Here is an 18,125-nt window from a genome sequence, read left to right as displayed (position 1 = left end):
GATTTCTTTCAAAAATGCTGATTGATTTCAATTATCGAAAGCATTTTTGCTTAAGTGGAACTTGCACCACACTGGTCTCTTCTCTACATTTGGTCCCTGACAGTGAAGCTCTCTGTGGCTCAGCACCAACTGAGGGGGTAACCTGAACCACCCTCCCCTCTGTCTCTCTTTAGACCACAGTGCAAACCTTGTTTCCATCTTCTGGCTGCGACTGAGCTGCTTGGCTTGGCCGTCACGTTGTGGTGGGAAGGGCTGATGCTACCAGATCTTCTTCCTCAAACCTTCTGTCTAAGGCTACCAGGGAGAAGGGGGGTAAATAAATCTAACCTTTGACCCCAACTGTCACCCATCAAGCTGTCTACTCAAGTGGAATCAGGCCTTTTTGATGCCTTTCTAATAAAGGTGTACCAAAATAGTCAACTCACGATAAGATATGAAATATGATGTAGGGCTCACGATACAAAAAATTAAGAAAAAAAATTCCAATGAAGAGTAACACATGTAATAGTTCACGACCTGTCCCATTCACTGCTTAAGGTGCTTTAATGCTTAGATGTCTTGAAATTTGGCTAAGGACATGTTGGTCCATTTCCATACAAGCGCACGCTGACTGAGGTGTTTGCTCGCTCAGTGTTTCATCAGTACACACAAGCGACAAGTTGACGTAGCATCCATCTTGTAAGCACTGCAGCGCCAGAGCTACTGCAGCAACATAATTTGTTAATATGGGCTTTAAAGGAGAGATGAGAATTTATTACTAACCCAAGTTATTTGTATTGATTTACAATTTGTAATTTTTCTCCAGCAACTAGTATGTCAGGATTAGATGAGGCTCTATTGGTTTTACTAAAAAACATACCTACAGTTTTCGAAGTATTTAGCTGCAGGCAGTTCTCCTGCAGCCAGGATGTGACAAGAGTCATTGCTTTGGTAAGTTTATCTGCAACAATGTCCTTGGAGCGACCGTGAACAAATACAACAGTGTCATCTGCATACATCAAACATAGCAGCAAACAGAGCAGACAGTCGGCAAATCATTAATATAAAGGCTAAATGAGAGGGGCCCTAATATTGAACCCTGAGGAACCCCGGTGGTGAGCCTAAGAGAGTCAGACTTGCTGTTGTTAATTAATACAGATTGAGTAAGATCATACAGGTATGATTCAAACAAGCTCACAGTGTTTTCTCAATAAAAAGGCATGTAGCCGTTTCAGTGGAGTGTTTGGATCTGAAGCCAAACTGCATGGTGTGGAAAGAGGGGGAGCTACTGTTTAAGTACTGGACAATCTGCTCAGCCACCCATTTTTCTGCAACTTTGGAAATGGCTGGAAGAATGCTTATGGGTCGGTAGTTGAAACACTGGTGTAACAATAGCAGATTTCCAGGCCTTTGGAAAGTGACCACTGGAAATTGAAAGATTAATGATAGAAGCAACGGGAGAAGCCAGAGCAGACCCCAAATCTTTGAGCATGTTCGTGTCCATTCCAAACACATCCCTGGCCTTAGATGGTTTGAGGGTTTTAATTATGTTAATGACTTTGGTCTCAGTGATGTTTGATATGAAAAAAGACTGTGTTGCAGACAATGAGTATTCTTTTTTTTTGTTTTACTGTAAAGTTCCCAGAGATTTCTGCTACAGAATCAATAAAGTAGTTGTTTGTTGGTTTTACTTGCCGTTGTAGAAAGAGTCTGACAGCTGGAGGTTAGCGAGCCGGCCGCTCCGGTGAGATCCGTACCAGCTTTCAACCATGCCGTCCCTGCTGTACTATCGCTGCCGCCACTCTTACCAGCTGTTTGTGGACTGTTTACAACGCTCCCCCGCGCTGATTCCAATGAGGAGCCCACGGCACAGTTCAATGAGCACGATGAACCCCGGTGAAACAGCGCTCCACGGCCATCCCGGAAGGCGTCCTCGTCCAAATATCCATTTGGCGGGGGTATCCCGTTCCCATGCGGTGGAGAGGGCAGAGCTGCGCAGCCGGCAAACTCGCTGCTAATCCCTGATGGATCCGTCCAACCGGTATCCACATCCGCGTCGATCACTGGTCCCGCCGCACTCGCCGGAGAGATGGAAGAATCGAAGTAAGTGCTTAGCTCAAACGTGTAGTTTGTAGTAAAAGTGCGTACCTGTAAGTTTCCTGCGATGCTCTTGCTGTTGCTGTGGTTTGATGCGATGCTATGGGGGCTATCTGATGTTGGGCCATTTGTCGGACCGGGGCATTGGTGAATGTCCCCGGACAGCAGAAGGCAGATGGTGATTATTAGTGCGGGGCTCTGTTGCGGATTTAGCGCCGATTGGGTGTGCTTTCTGATTTTGCGGTACAGATGTGGATGAATGAGCGTAGCAGCCAGGACTTGTCTTCCAAGTCCAAGATGTTTGGTGACTTTGATTGTCACGAAGTCCACTGATATAGGTTTGATGATGCTATTGGAACTATAAGAGTCATCCAGAATTTGACCAGTATCTGTTTAAAAAAAGGTGTTTGAGAACAGTGCATAAGCAAAGAGCGCTGCAGCTATACCTGCCACACCCGGCGCCGCCATCTTTTTTTCTTTTTCACAGCATTGTTGAATTTAGAACTGGTGGCTTTAGTTCCAGTTAATATTTTAGTTAGCATTCAAATGGTTTCATTTTGTGCACAAAATTGATGCTTTTACCTCTCAGGAATTGACAGCAGTGCCACGAGTACATCAGGTATTATTTCAGGTACATGTAAAGAGAGAGATATTCAATGTATGTGTTCATTATTGATGGCTAGGTAATAATACACCCTGATATGATGATATCCTGTTTTGTTCCGATTTAGTTCCCCAAGCTGTTATGAAAAAAATGTTAATGATAATGAGAAATACTTGGAACAGTTTAAGAACACAGCATCCACACAAATGATTATAAAGGCTAGGAATAAGTTGATAGAGTATTGCCAGCTGCTCTTCCATGCTATACGACTAACATACTGTAGGTGAATGATGTTAGAGACAACAGTGGTTAAATAATCATCCTCTTACAGTGAGAGTGAGAAGATTACTTTGTCTGGCAGCAAGCAAGCTGCTACTGAGATTATGCTGCTACGAACATGCAAGGTCAAAGGTCGAGTAAGGTTCTGCATCCGGCAGGTGCTAAATGGTAAATGGACTTGATTTTATATAGCGCTTTATCACCACACTGAAGCAGTCTCAAAGCGCTTTACATATCAGCTCATTCACCCAATCACTCTCACATTCACACACCAGTGGGAATGCAAGGCGACCACTGGGAGTAACTTAGGCTTCAGTGTCTTGCCCAAGGACACTTCGACACATAGTCAGGTACTGGGATCGAACCCCCAACCTCTCGATCAGAAGACGACCCACTACCACCTGAGCCACGGTCGCCACGTCGCCGCTAAAGACAACATAACATCTGTGGCTGTCGGAACCTGACACGAGACAAGCGTGTGGAAGCAGAATCTTGTTGCTGTAGCTTCTTCTTATTTGTGAATGCCTTTGTGTTTATAAATTATGCAAAATACCTACAATGGATTTTAAGATGTGCTAAGTAAGCACAATGCAGTTGTGTGCAGCTACTGTACAGGCATGTGTTAGCGTGCCACAGGATGACATTGAGATTAGCTTAACTCTCACCTGTTTGCTTTGGCACGTGTGTCTGCGAGCATGTGTATGCATGTTAACAATTTACAATTGATGTGCCAACCTCAGCACACTTAAAAAATACCCCTCACTACCATTACCTTTAAAAAAAGCCACAAACACAAACCAAACTGAGGAAAAAATTCAACTTCAAATGAATGATAGTATGGAGCCATTTTAAGGTAAGATTTTACAGAATATCACGGCAGGGTGACAGTAGTTAACATAGTCAACACTTGTTTTATTGAAGTTATGACAAAAACTTCAACTTTTTTTTTTATTTTAAAAGTCAAAAAAATGATGTAATACCATATAACTTTTATTATTTTTAGTTTTTAAAACTGAACTCCTTTCAAGGTTTCGAAAAGCAAAATTACAATAAGAGAAAAGTTTTTAAGTTTTTGTTGCTTTTTGTCTGCAACCAAGAAAATGGGTTTGTGACCCAAGGGTCCCGACCGAGGCCAGCACCACGCAGGGGCAAGAGGGGGCAGCGCCCCCTCAAATAAATGCCTTGCCCCCTCAAATCAAAATGTTAGTAGTAGCGGAAAATGTTATGCAAATGAGCCAAGGTGTAGCCAGACAGTGTGGTGTCAGGTTTCAGTGCGACCACGGAGCGGTAGACTTTGAAGAAGCAGCTGCGTTTTCTCAGTCACAACTGCTTTGCACTGCTTTGTTTCATTTAATCACAGCGGTTTTTACAAAGCCAGCTGAATTATTTTCCACTCCAGCTTCCTGCAGCTCACAAAGAGAAAGTTAATGCTGTGTACTGCAACCATCAATTTTCCAGAGCTTTTAAAAAGTGTAGTGCTCCTGTTGAGTGGAGAGAAAGGAGATTGTTAACAACAACAACAACAAAACAACAAAAAAAGAAGGGAAAACATGAAATGTTCTGTTCTATATCTGTTGTGTTTTTATAAATTTGTTTGAGAAGTTTTTATTATTAATATTTATAAGACTACCTTTCAGTTTTGTAAATATTGATCATACTGTGTGAAGTCTTACTTTAGGTTAAAATTTATTTGAGAATTAGGCCATCCATATTATGTTGTTGGTTGATAAAATCTGAATGAAGGATATTTTATTTTATTTATTTTTTCAGTTTCCCCCCTTGAGAGATTGCCACCTTATTGTGGTCAGGGGGTTTGCGTGCCTCAGTGACCTTAAAAGCTATACGAGCAGGAACTTAGTCTTCAGGTGGGACACCCAAGAAGGACAGGTCTGAAGGTAGAGGTCTGACTAAATGCAATCCACTTCTCTAGGTTAGGGTTGGACACATAGCAAACAACCCAATTCAATGAAATAAAATTTAAAAAAAATTCAAAGTGTTTATTGTCATGTGCACAGTAAAGAAACATGTTTCCCTGTACAATGAAATTTCTATTTTGCTCACCACACTGGATGCCACAAAAAAAAAAAACAAAAGCAGACAAAGAAAACAAATATAGAGAAAGTATAGTAACAATAATTCTTGTAATTTAAAAAGTAATAAAGATAATGTGTGTGTGTGTAGGTCACCTCTTTCTGGCAATAAGACTATTGTTAAATTCACTTTTCATTTTTTTTCAGGTTCAGTTTTTGATTTTTAAAAGAAATACAGGAAAAAGTGCATCCTATATCAGTTCAATAAAGGAAGTGTACAGTAGTTTTTAATATAGGACCATTGGGCTTATGATGCCTACTCACGCTCTTGCTCTGTCTTCAGGAGGGACTGGGATGCCAGTGTAGAGGTCTGGAGATCTCCAAATGGAAAACCCCAGACACAGATACTATTATGGAGGTGTGTTTTAAAAGGCTGCGAGCTGTCCGAGGGCCACAAAGCCTCTCTTCACAAGGGGACATACGCCAGGTCAGGAGAGCAATACAGGAAGGCCTCCCCACGTTCTCTCTCCCTGTCACTGGATTGGAGAGACACAGGCACTGTTTGTATGAAGGGTCCACACAGTATTGAGGTAAATGGCTTGCCTGTCATTTGTTTGGGTCAGTTTGAGGCGTATTCACCGAAAAAGCATTTTCAACACTTTCACATCTATTTCAGGATTCCATTCAGTCCAACACTAGCCAAAGCGATTAGAGACCGACTGTAAAACCAGTGTTGGTTATAAGTGTACATGTAAAATGACCATTGTAAACACTGTGAATCAAAAGTGCATGTTCACACCTTCTTTTAAAAGGTTTGCATCTGTTTGCGTGAACAGTAGTCACGAGAGATAAGAACTTCTTTTTTTTTAGCAGATGTTGCTTTTGTTGTGCAACATCCATTAAATTCATAGTAAATTCAAAGTTTGCTAAAATGCAAACATAACTACACAGTGTTGGTGCTCAGCTTGCATATTATTTTATGACATTGGTGTTACAGACAAAGTAGCACTGTGGTTGATCATTTTTCTTAATTATAGCTGATGATAAATTGCACAGAAAAATATTACATGCATTTAACAGCGAGTGACCATGAACTCTGTGTTTAGCTCTATAATGAGCGATTTGGATTGTTTTTGTGGCTTAAAGTCTTTGGCTCTTAACCACATGCAAACATTTATTTGGGCAGCGTGTTCAGCTTTAAGTTTCTCCCTCTGTTTGTTTAAGCAGGTAAGTTATGTAAGCAGGTCCCTGCGAGGGTTGCACACCCGCCTTTCCTGGAGGTGTCCGCACCTCAGCGTCAACACCAGAGGATATTTTAACAAAATATGGATGTGGAAATGTAAATCCCCATAAAAAGTTTACCATCCTGTTGGGATGTGGATAGAATTTGACAGGTAGATTGAGTCTTAACCAAAATAAAAGTAGAGTGTGAACTCTGGAACTTTTTTAAACACTGTATTAGCTTCATCAAGTTGATGTCTACTGTCTGTTTTAAATTTAAATTTGAATTTAAGTTCAGCAGGCTTCAAACAACACTCAGTTATCTAACTAATCAGATTAGAGCTTATACACACCTACCCCATTACAAAAACAAGACTATCTAGACAATATTAAAAAATATATAATAACAATTAGGAAACTAATGTTACTAGTTCAAAATATATTCTACACAAAATTGTATATATACAGTTTATACATGCCCATCAAACATATATACATATACGTTCACACATTTACACACGTACATACATACAGTGGGCGACAGAGCATTTGAAGCCGCTCAGACCACCTCAGGACGCCGCAAACAGTGGACGCTTTTAAGAAAAGACTTAAAACTCACCTTTTTACGCAAGCCTATTTTAACAGTCAACGCCTCTTTTTAGTCCTGTCTTTGAATATATGTTGTGTTGTATTGTTTTAATCTTGTAGCACTTTGAGATTTGTTTTTAAATTAAAGTGCATTGCAAATACAATGTATTATTATTATTATTATTATTATTATTATTATTATTATTATTATTATTATTATTATAATTATATATACATACACATAACAGGTACATAATATTTATAATATACTATTTACTACACAAATCCTTAGTTAAGTTTCAAATATAAAATATAGCGTGGCAATTTTTTAATTAATAATATTCTTATATCACAATATATACCTTTTCTTCATAAAGCTTAAATGCTGCAGTCTTTGCAGACCCCTCCCTGACCTGAATCTAAGGTTACGTGCACTGACTCTGAAATGCTCCTCAGGCTTTCCAAGGGTTGAGAAGATTAGTGACCTCAGGGTCATCTGAAGGGCCACAGCTGCAGATCTCCACGCAACATCTCACGGGAAGTCAACCTTGCTGACATCCAAAGTGTTGTAACACCATATGGGTGCCTTAGATGAGGGTAAACTAGTTTTAAACTGTCATTTTGGATCAAAGCCACATCAAAAACACATTTCAAATCTTCTAATGAATCCATGGACAGCAGAGATTATGGGGTCAGTGAGTCGACCCGTGGGTGACAGGAGGTTAGTGGGCCACGGTATGAGCCCGTCACTGCGCAAAAACATGTTATTCCTCAAGATGTTTCTCTCCTCCCCATGACCCATAATACATATCTGTTGGTGCTTAGTTAACAATGAGCAGACCCCTCTGACCCTAACCTGTGCTTTGCTTGGCCATCAGGTCCTTAAAGAGGATTTGATTGGCTGAATGTAATATACAGCTGCTGAATTAGACGCTTGGCTACTGTCACTACTCACTATATATATGCTTAACTTTAATTAGTGTTCTTAACGTAGCATTTTTACTCAGTAAATCAGGGGTCACCAACCTTTCTGAAACTGTGAGCTACTTCATAGGAACTGTTTAGTCTGAGGGGCTACCAATTAGTTAGACTAGTTACTTCTTAAATACTAAATGTTCATGTTTTTACTTTAATTAGAGGGTAAAATAATAAAACATTTGTAAAATGTAACAATTATGTCGTATCTTACGAAAATCCGCCTTGCCTTTTTAAAAATATATTTTACATATCATATCATTGCATATATAACATAACACTGACCACACACCGTATCTGTAACGTTTTAAAACATTTGTCACAATGTTTCAGTGAAAATAAAACATTTAAAGATGTTAATTTAATACTAAAACTTTATCCCGTGCAGCAGTATTTAACTCTACTAAGTACTAAATACATATGTCGTCTGTATTTATCCTGGAAAGTAAATCAGATTTTAGATGGAGCTCATTGGTGACTAGAGTTCCTGAGGGCCCCTCACATGGTCCATGTGGGCTACCTGGGGCCCGCAGGCACAGTGTTGGTGACCCCTGCACTAAATACTTCTCAAAAGTACTCTCAAAAAGTAATGTGCATTTTGCTTTTGTTATAATGATATTACTTTAAAATTGAAACAGTTTAAAGCATGAAACAGATGTGTAGTGAAAAACATAATTGATAATCCAACAAATGGATTTAGTTATTTTGGTTTAATTCATTGCAAAATAAATCTAATAAACTGTGCCACTCATCATCACTGACAATCATGTTTTAATCTCAAAAGTTTTCTCAACATTTTCATTTTATTTATTGTAGCATAAGTAATATTCAACAAGAAGTAAGGATTTGTAGTAGAGGGTAAAGCTCTAAGTGCATAAAGAGTGGAAATAAATGCAGTGAGGGATGTAGAGAGGAGGGCAGATGCTGTGAAAAATAGTTTTTTGCTTCTCAGGTTTGCATGGCCAGGTTTCCATATGTGAAAGATTTAACCTTTGAAACCTGGTCTCAATTAAAACAAAGGCTGTGTCGACCACCTGGACAAAATACCAGACTGTCCTGAGTGACTCATGCACACATTCACCAGTCAGCTGGAGACAATGGGCAGGATCTGTGGGTCCACTTAGACTAAGGCTGGATTCGGATCATTTCATATCTTGGTTAATCGGTAATTAACCGATCAATTGCCCCATTGAGTTTCATCTGGATCTGATCTGGATTGCACATTTAGATGCAATTTTTAAAAAAAAATGGGGGTGTCCATACTGTATCGTTATTAATAGGGATAGAAATGTGTTTCAAGGCTTTAATGTATGAATGATGATGGTGAGATGATCAAGATCACTGATCCAGATAATTGTGAATATTTGGCACTTTGCAGTGGTTAGCACTCTCTGAATGGAAGCTACTCTTGGACATTTAGACATTATTATACAGATTACTAATAACAGCACACAGAATTGTTTGTCAGTTCTCACTGAGCAGCCATCAGTTTCTCACAGTCGAGGATTTACACAAAGATATAGTAACGGTCATATAATTGTTGGGTATAAATGAATGGTAGGTTTGAGTGGAGCATTCGACTATAATTATGTAATCAGTTTTTAGCCTTGTACCTGCAATTTATCTAGGGTTTAAAAGGATGGATGGATGGATGGATGGATTATTTATTTATTCTGTATTTAACAATATATTTCAAACAGGATCCATAGTCACCAGTTTATCTCAAAAGGCTCTTGTGTTCTGAGAAACTGTTCAGTATTATGTACATATACACATAGACCCTGCTCTGCTAATCCAGGGCTTTGTCAAGTTATTTCACACTACTTATTATCACAATGTAGTCGTTCAGGTTTGGAGATTTTGTGCTGATATTTATAGTATCTGCAATGGGCGGATTGCAGGGTGTTGAGTCACACCTCACCTTCACTTTAATTATATGAGTAGCATGGAGCGCTGCAAATGATGCTTTATAACATGTGTTACTATGCTGCCCTATTGTAGATCATAAACCACATAAAACATTTAATAATGATATTACAAAGTAAATAATAATCATTGCAGTCATTTACAGTTTACAATTTTCACTTTGTTATATGTAGTTGACTTCACTTTTGACTCGTCTACATACTGTAAGTAGGCTTTTTGTCATACTTTTTGTTCCCACTGAGGGGCAGATTCACAAAAGGTATAGTGGTATTAAAACATGTGTAAACGTTACTTTACACGCTAATAAGAAGTACAGATGGCAGGGAATCAGGAGCTTAACAATGTGCCCTCAGTTCATTTAGCGCATTTCCCTCTAATGAATATGCATAGTAGGTGGATCTCCCAGGGGGAGCAAAAATATGGGAGGGGGAAATGCAAATAAAGTTATGTAGGGCGAGCAATGTGATTTATGAAATCTGGAACAGTTTTCGGTGATGGTTTTAGTACGGAAAAATAGTACAACTGAAAAGGAGGTGCAAACACACACGCAGAGATCATCGCCGCAGTAAATGTGGACAGAAAACACAGCGGAGATTAACAAAAGGCTCCAGTTGTGTGTGTGTGTGTAGAGTATTCACATAGGTCCTTGGATTTGTTAATGTATTATTTCTTCTTCTTCTTCTTCTTCTTCTTCTTCTTCTTAATAATGCTGTAATATCATTATCTCAGTTAGTGTAAACTTGGCAGACCAACTGTTGAATATTTGTGATTGAGTAAAGGGGGCAGGCATTACAATAACTTTTCGTCTACCTGCTCCTTTCTGGACATGGAATGTAATGAAATTCAATATTCATACTAAAATTGAGGTCTTATTATCTATTGTGACATCCAAACATTGTAAAAAAGTCAAAATACCAAGATTTGATCGACCAAAGGGGTTTAAAAGAGTGGCACACAACCATCTACCCCAGTGATGTCAGCTGCTGTGGATTCCCAGCAAGATTGTTGTGTTACGTCCTTCAGAGGATTGGGCTGGAGCCCAAAGAGCTCAGGAAAGTCACCAGGTAAATATCCACAGTAGTGGAAACCAGCTAGAGATGGCTGTGGACACAGTTGGAACCCCTCTGCAGGTGAAGACTAAGTCAGTCTTTGCTGCCTCACTCAGGTGAGGTGTACAGGGTAAGGTGTGAAGCACCTGTGAAGCTGAGATCTCTGCTGACGATGCAGATGTGGATGCTACAGGGAATACCATCTAAGAAGAAGATCTGCATCACCAAAATAATTGTAGTTCTTGCAGCTGCAGCTTGTGGCAAAGCATCTCTGATGTTTACTTCACGTTGTGAGACACTGAGAGAGGCTGCAGGACACGGCGAGATGAAAAAGCTCCAGCACTTTTCTGGGCGTGTGGCCAAGATTTCCTGCTTGGAAATGTCCTGATGATAGTCAACGTCTCCGCAGGCTAAATGCACCATGGTGTGTTTGAGACATCAGTTATATGCCAAAACATGTAGAAAGTAATTTGTAATCCACACAGTAGTTTGCAGATCACAGTGAGGATGTCCACTCTCATTTGACACAAGTTCAGTTTTTTTTTAATGTTGTGTGACATTACAGGCCTTATTATAATCACAATATTTCCCTAATACATTAACTGCTTTGGTTCCTTTCCTTGAAAGAGGCTCTGACTTAGCATGCTAACGTTTTCAGATCTGCCAACATGTCGCTTTGCAAACTGCTTTCGATCTTTTAGGTCCATTGCCAATGCCAAGCCAGGAATGTGTGTTTTAACAGTGTGTTTAACTCTCTCAATGCCTGCCAAAGCAAATCATATCCCAAAGGCCTACATTAGATTGCCCTAATCTGTGCACACACCACCGCTGATGAAAGAATGTTTGTATATGAGCAGCTGCGTGTGCTCCATGATCCTGATTTACTTTGAAAGGCATTAGGATGGCTGCTAAGATTCTATTTTATCAAGCAGAAGAAAAGACGTTTTTTCCTTTTAGTTTTGCTTCCTGTCCATTTGATGTGACCCAGAAATGGCATTTGATGTTTGATTGACCCAGTTTTCTTAATTTGAATTGAATAGGTAGACTTAATATAGTGGACACAAACATTTCATTTCCTCTTTTTATGTTAGTTTTTAAAGATTGAATGATATTTAAAGGAATAAATATTTGTTTGAGATAGTACCAAATAGTTTTATAGTTAGGTAGGTATGAAACTAATACTATTGCTGTTACATGTACAGTATGTCCCAAGGGAAGGGCATTAGAAACAAAAAGGGTGGACAGGAGGATGGTCGAATAACAAACAGAGAATTATTCTATGGAAAATACTCAGTCCTCAAAGCACTTTCATTTTTCATCAAGTGTTTTGGCTGCACGTAAGTTGATGGAATGCACCGCAGGGCAGCCTACAGCTCATCCTGACAGCACAGCTTTCCACTTCCCCTCCCTACATCAAATCCACGTCTTGACATGTCCACCACAGTCCAATCTATAATTGAAGGAATAAATAATCCCCACACCAAGTAAAGACTGCATCACACCTGAATCAACTTAGTCTTCTGTACCATCCACTTACAGGATTCAGTCAGATTTAAAACTTTTTTGCAACGTGGTGACACCTAATGTCACTTCTCATTAATCTCTGTGCTGTTGTAAATTGGAGGTAAAGAATTGGCCTCTGTGTCACGTTACCGGGATTAAAGTTCAAAGGTGACGCGAAGGCTTGATGAAGAGTCTGCTTCTCTAATGTCACACTTTGCTGTTTGCTGCTGCACATAGGGACAAATAAAAGGAGCAAAACTTGAGTGAACTCATATAACAATGCACTTACTGAAAAGGTTCAGGCTGGCATTTCTCTACACCTGCTCCTCCCATATAGGATTACATTGCAAAGAGGATAGAATTCTATTGACATATGAAAATCTTTCTTTGTTCACATTAGGGGTGTGCATTGCCATGAATCTGACAATACGATACAATTCACGATACAGAATTGTATGAAATACAATTTTTTTCATTTTTTAAAACTTGCAAGAACAAGTACCGTAATTTCCGGGCTATAAAGCCCACTGTTTTATTGGCCGCATTACAATAATTTAGACAACTTAGACAACTAAGACAACTATCCTTTAGACAACTCGGCCAATCAGAACAGGCAGGTAGGCGGGCTGCTGTACTCAAGTTAGGTTGCAGGGAAATGTCCGTGTTACAACTGATAAGTTTCCTTTACTACATTTAGTTTCCTCCTCACTGCCCCACGTCTACATAACAGTCAATTTACAGCTTTATATTGTCACTTTTTGCTGGAACCAAAAATAAGTGGTTTGTTTATCAAACTGTCAAATTTTGCTTCTCCAACAGATTCTGATTTCTGTTAAGTTCTAAAATTCTTTAAAAAAAAAAAAAAAGAAAGAAACCACACGCAACTATAAAAGTGCCCAGTAGGGTAGTCCAAAAATACAAACTTTAAAGCTGCTATCCGGATTTTCTGAGTTTATTAAACATGCTTTATAAAGTCATCTTAAAGCCAATATTCGGAGTTTCTGAGAAACGTCTCGATGTCCCGCCCTCAATAGCTCCACTTCCTCCCCCTGCCTCTGCAATCTACCAGAAGCCACGCCTCTACTTTTCTGCACGCGCATCGCGGAACATAACGAGGTTGCATTGGGTCGCATTAATATAGGTCTATGGGTCAGGTAAGAGCCAAAATCATATTTACCTGTTTGCTGTTGTGACGCGTGGCCTTGTTTTTGTGCACAGTTCCCCATTCACATCTGGGCCTTTTGCTGGTATAAACAAGGAACGTAAAATACTGGAAAGTACCAGTTCCATGACATGATGGCGACAAGCAACCCAAGCCCGCTCTCACCCAAGTGATCACTCATTATGAACGCATGCACCAACCCTGTGTTACTATCAGTGGTTTCAAATACTAGACCATGGACTTCATCATGCAATGTAGTCAGTGACGTGCAGTCAGGGTAGGCAAGGTAGGCAGTGCCTACCCAAGGGTGAATTGATATTTTGATTATTTGTTTTAATTATAATATAATTATAAATTATTTATTTTTCCATTTCCAATAGCCTACAGTACCTATAAGTTTGAAAGTGTCCGCATTTTGTGTGTTTCATAGCCCAAATTACTAAACAGCACTATTTCCTGGAATGGCTGCCGTCTCAAAGGCATGTTGCTGCTCTGCCTCTGTTCCCGTTAGCGTGTTTTTATGTGTTTGCGCATGCGCAGTCAGTTCCTCAAGATGACAACCATTTATGTCCAAGGGCAGCGTAGAGAGCTTTTAAAAGATGGGAGACCAACACCTGAGCTACCAGACCTTCAGCAAAGGTAAGGTCAGAAAATGTTTCATACTTTCTACAGTGAATGGTACAAAAGGAAGGATTGGCTTTGTGGATGCTCCTCACTGAGGCTGTTCTGAGTTGTTGTTGTCATTTTCTCTGTGTTCCTGAGTTTCCAACACAAACAACGGATGTGCTGCCATGTCATGAAATATATCTTGTTGGGAGAGTATGGAGGCTATATTAAATAATTGTTTATGTTTCTTTAATGGTGTTTATGATGTTGATTTTGTTAGATGGCTAAATACTTGGATCTTGTTGGGTTTTTTCTTTATTATGAATTTTATATTTTGATAACTGGATTGAGATGACTTTGTTGTAAATTCATTTATACAAATAAAGTTGATTTGAATTGAATTAACACTTGCCAGCAGAAACATATGAAATTGTCATTGGTGGTCTCGATTTGCAACGTGCCAACCCAACCCTAGCAGCCAACCTTCAGCACTCCTTCTATGTTTGTCTGATATAGTCTTGATCAATTAGCAGTTACTTGCGCACAGTCAGCTGACAATAAGCCTTTTCACACTCTCGCTCTGGTGCAGTTCTTCCGCATTAGGTCAAAGGTCAAGAGGGATAAACTTGCCATGGCTGACAATATAGGAAGCGAGTCTGAGAGAGATTTAGATAATTTTTTGCCGTTGGAGCGTTGATTCCTTGAAAGTTTTTTTGCGCACACGTGGCATCAGTCTCTAAGGCAGAAAGACAGAGTTAGCTGCTAAAGCTAAGGCTGCTAAAGCTAAGGCTGCTAAAGCTAAGGCTGCTAAAGCTAAGGCTGCTAAAGCTAATGCTGCACACGAGCTGAAAATTCCGGTTTTGCCTGACGTTTCAACAGTGATCCAGGTTATAGTCAGGTTTTGTAAACATGAATCTGCTGATCAGTGCTATTTCACTTAATCAGAATCAGAAAATACTTTATTAAACACCGAGCGGTTTAATAATGTATAATATAAGTATAGTATAAATGGCGGCGTATTTAAAAAAAACCCCACTAAATAATGACGATAATTATACACATGCAGAAAAAGGAGCAAGACTACACAAAGAAAATGTGCAAATGAAATGACCTGTCCATCGTGCACTTCCTTCAAATTTGTACATTTAAATAATATAATAGCATAATAAAAAAATAATCATATGGACCTGGTTAATGAATGGTATATCTCATAAATTTACTTTTCAACAGTGAGAACTCGTACTGTAATACCTGCATGGTCCACATCCCTGGTGTATGTACAGTACATGTCTGTGATATGGAATTATTAATCATGAACACATTAAGATTAGACAAAGTCACTTTCCTTGTATTATTTTAAACTCTACTTGGCAGTAAAACTATTCTGATTCTGATGTGTGAAACAAACATACTGGGCAAGGTAAAAGATTACGCTGCCCATTTAAAAAAACATTTTTTTGCGACTCCTTGTCCATTAAAAGCGCAAATACTCATTGAAACTTGTTCGTTGAAAGCTGGTATAAGTGAGTGACTGCAGTCTGACTGTTGTACTTGCAATATATTGAATGTCAGATACATTAGACCTACCTTTATTGTACAAAAAGTCACAAACAGCGTTGTGAACTATGACCCCCGCTGGTCATGCATGCGCACTTCCAGAGTGTGAAAAAGCTTATTACTAAGGATTATAAACTACATAATAAGGCTTCCCAAGTTAGAACAGATGTGCAAATTGCATCATAATTGTAAACAATCTGTAGATTCCACACAGCTGTTCAGTTACTAAGATTAGCAAGAACAACATCAAAGACTGTTTGACTAATCATGTAATTTTGATATTGCATTTTACTGTAGCAATGTTTTTTGGACAATTTTTTGATCAAATTGGAGTATGTGTCAATCTGCTCCATTTTTGCACTGCATCCTTGTTTTCATGACATAGAACATTTTTAAACTTGTGGAGCTGGTTACAATACATTTGATTTTTTTCCCCATTATATCGTAGACCACCCTAGTGCAATCGTCTTCCAAGCTAAAATGCATTAAGGAGTGAAATAGTTTAACAAGTTCTGATGTGGCTCACTGACTCCTAGTGACCCGGCATTTACGTGCTATGCTCATGCTAGTGCAATTAAATGGTTTTTTCGTTAAAAGACATGATTTAAAAAAAAAATAAAAAAATCATCGATGTTGACATTTTTTGAACCAATATGATTGCGGTTTAAATATTGCGATATATCGCAAAATCAGTTTTTTTTTCGTACACCCTTAGTTCACATAACACATGTGGACTGCAAAAATTGTGCTTATGTTGTGTTGTTATTTCTTGTGTTTCTAATATTGAGCCACTCCCATGTGTGTCATCATAACTGGTCTATAATTTGTCAACAATGACTCAGGTGGTAGCGGGTTGTCTTCTGATCGAGAGGTTGGGGGTTCGATCCCAGTGCCTGTCTATGTGTCGAAGTGTCTTTGGGCAAGACACTAACCCTAAGTTGCTCCCAGTGGTCGACTAGCACCTTGCATGGCAGTCCTGTCCCACTGGTGTGTGAATGTGAGAGTGATTGGGTGAATGAGCTGATATGTAAAGCGCTTTGAGACTGCTTCAGTGTGGGGATAAAGCACTATATAAATCAAGTCCATTTACCATTTACCATTTACTGGACACGGTGTTTTCAATTTCAACTTTTCTTTAAAAACTAAGATAAGGTGGATTCACTTTTTTTAAAAAAGGGAGGAGAAGGCCTGGCATTAAAAACATTTTAGATTTGTAGTAATACAAAATCAGCCCAAATTGTAGGATGGTGAAAAAGATAATGTGAAGATTCTGGTTATAGATCTGCAGAAGCCTTGCTTTGAAACTTGTCCATTTTTTTTCAGATCGCGATTGCCTGCAGGTGTAAACACAGAAATTTATGAATATTAATAAAGCTAAAAACACATCTGTAGTCCAGCTGCCCTGGTGCAGCCTGAGGAAATGTGTGCTGCTCCTCCAACGAAAAGCCAATAAATTCATTTATTCAACTTCATACAAGAAACTATTGTGTGTCCATAAAATCTGGACTGTTTCTGCACAGTGATTTGTCCTTATCCAGTTAAGCACCGATGACGTCATCCCCCCCATTCACCCTAAAGGAAAGCTAACAAAGTTACAGTAATAGATGGATGGGCTTTGAGAGTATCCATTACAGCCCTTGCCACAGCTCCTTCAGTCTGCCACAGTGTACAATTTACAGCCATGCAGTTACTATAAAATCTATCCACAAATACAAATCAGTGAGTAAATACAAACATAACATTTGGCTACTGATGAGCCAAATGGATGCTTTTTTAGAGCTGAAAGTGGAAGTTTATCCCCTCGGCTATTCTCCATTTTGATACCTGACCACTGTTCAATTTATAGACTAAACATTCCTTCTGTAACTCAATAGAAATCATTATTGACTTTTGAGTCTTTGAACGAAACAGTCTGTTATGGTTAACTCATTATTCTGCAAATGTGATGTTTACTTTTACAATCTAATCAAAAGGCAATATGTCATATTTTTGTAATGTCCTTGGCTTGCTGGCATTAAGATAACAATTTTCATAAATGCACAATTCTATCAATAATATCTCACACTTCCTAATACACACTTCATAAATAACCATCAAGTAAGAAAAACAACATTTGCTCTTAAAACACAGATGCAACCATTATATGAATGATTAATTTGGCCTCTGGCCTCCCATGAGACAGAAAGATAACACTCATGGGCTAAATGAACGTAAGCATTGGGTGTTAGGGTGAGTGGAACAGCTTGAGGCCAGTGCAGGAGAGTGAACACATTTCAGGCCTGAAGGACCACTACTGTTTCAGCCTTCAACCACAAATTTAGGCTAAGCTTGACTGTGTCAGCAACTTCATACTTACACACGTTTCATTAAAATGCTGACGCTCCCTGGATGATGTGGCTGTACTTTTACTTATACAGAACTTTAAATGTAAGTAGGGAAAGAAAGGACTGCTACCATGGTACAATAAAGATTCCCTAGTTTAAAAAAAAATATCAATTCTTTTCATTTGTATCAAATGTCTTTCCACCTGCAACCTCTTCTATTTCTTT

Source organism: Gouania willdenowi, chromosome 15 (genome assembly GCF_900634775.1).
Source record: "Gouania willdenowi chromosome 15, fGouWil2.1, whole genome shotgun sequence".
Classification (NCBI taxonomy): domain Eukaryota; kingdom Metazoa; phylum Chordata; class Actinopteri; order Blenniiformes; family Gobiesocidae; genus Gouania; species Gouania willdenowi.
Note: the sequence above shows the minus strand (reverse complement) of the source record.